A 2038-nucleotide genomic window follows, 5' to 3' on the forward strand; every position below is an offset into this window, starting at 1 on the left:
GCATGTATGAGCAGAGGGAGAGGCAAGCAGTCCAATGCGTGTGCTGAAAGTTTGCAGTAAGCCACTTGGCTTTTGCAAATGACCTACACCAGTACCTGTTTGCATTACCCAAAAGAAATCAGGAAAGGGTTTTCATTTCTACAAAAAAAAAAAAAAAAAAAAAAAAGGCGGAAAATGAAAACAGCGTTCAGCGTTGGTTCTGCAGCTAGCCCTTATAGAGGCAGCGTGCACCCGGAGAGGGGCGGCCCCGCCAGGTCCCTCCCCTGGGACTATACTCAGCATCTCGGCATCCCACCCAGAGCTTCAAGCTGTGTCCGAGCATCTGTGCTTTATCTCGATTTACTTTGTGGGTTTATTTTGTTCATCCGTTAGCAAGGTATCCAAAAAAACCTAAGAGAGCTCATAAGGGTGTTATGTTTAGCATAAAACTGGACATAATTAAGGGTTTCAGTTGTAGCAAATGAAATAAAGACATTGTTTGTGTGTTGAATTTGAGGTTTGGGAATGCTCAGAATTTTTTCCATATAAATTAACGGCAATTGCTTCTTCACTTTATGTCATTTTGGCTTACAAAAGTTTTCATAGAAACGCTCTGCTTTCAGGTAGCGGGGGAATTCTGACATATCCTTCCACTCTGGGGTTATCTCAGTCACACTGCTTCTCTGGTTGCTGTGACCGTTTGTTTGTTTGCTTAGAAAGAGACCTATGAGATAATTTTCTGGGATGGTCAATGCAAAGTGACTTGTCCCATAATACTTAGAAGTACATATATGCTTGTCAGAATAAATATCCCAATCCGGGCTTAGGAAACCTGAGTCACTAAACTCACACTGGACCTATGACTTGCTCAAACACAGCTCGCATCCTGCCATCCGGTTGTCATTTTTCCCTGTCCTACCTGATCCATGCAGCCAGTCCCTTGACTTCACTCCCCAGAGCATTCAAACTGCCAGTTAAAACTGGCAGCCACTGTGCCTCACGTGCATCTCAAAGATATTTTATACCCAGAATGACACATTTTCTCTCTCAGACTTGTGTTGTAATCCATTAAGTTTCACAAATCAGAAAACTAGCAGTTATCCTAGAATCCATTTCTCCCTTTGCTTTCAAGCCAAACCCAGCCAACTCACAGTAGTCCCCACCCTTTTTGGCACCGGGGACCGGTGCTCCTATGAGAATCTAATGTCTGATGATTTGAGGTGGAGCCGAGACAGTGATGCTAGCGTTTGGGAGCAGCTGCCAATACAGATGAAGATGCTCTTGCTCGCCGCTCACCTCCTGCTGTGCGGCCCAATTCCTAAGAGGACACAACCAGTACAGTACGGGTCCCTAGCCCGGGGTTTGGGGTCCACGCTCTAGAATACATTCCCACCTCTGCATGCCGGATACCTCTGCATAGCAGGCCCTCCAATCCCTTTATAACCCATTCCAACAAACTTTTAACTGGTCTCTCCATTTCCAGTTTCTTCAGTTCCAGGTCATTTTTCATACTGCTTTCAATATTTTTTAAATTAAAAACTGAAAAATTACCTTGTCATTCTCCTAATTTAAAATACGTACTCCTCCACTCTGAAATGCTCAAACTCCTTGCCATGACATTTGATTTAACCCTAACTCAGGCTCTAAATCTCGCTCCAAAAACCTTATGCCATCATCCCAGTCATGGTGCAGATTCCAGAGATGCTTCATTTCCGCTGTCGCTTTCGTCAAAATTGTCCTTTCCTCGCTCCTTCACTTTTATGCATCGTTTAAAAACAACCATAAATTCCATCTTCTTTGTTTAAATTCTATTCTATCTTTTAATAATCTTATTTAATACTTTCTCTGTTTTTTTTTTTTCTGTTTTCCACACCTGTTATAACACTTACCACACTGAATTGTAGTTGTTGGCTTATATGTTTGTTTCCCTTTCTAGTCTGTCAGCCCCTTAAGGCAGAAAATATTGTTGGCTCACCTGTGTGTCTCAGTCCCTGGCATGCCACAGACTTTAATGAAGACATGTGGAATCAAATAACGATAGATAGTCACATTTGATATT

This window comes from Pteropus vampyrus, unplaced genomic scaffold (genome assembly GCF_000151845.1).
Source record: "Pteropus vampyrus isolate Shadow unplaced genomic scaffold, Pvam_2.0 Scaffold180, whole genome shotgun sequence".
In the NCBI taxonomy this organism is placed as follows: domain Eukaryota; kingdom Metazoa; phylum Chordata; class Mammalia; order Chiroptera; family Pteropodidae; genus Pteropus; species Pteropus vampyrus.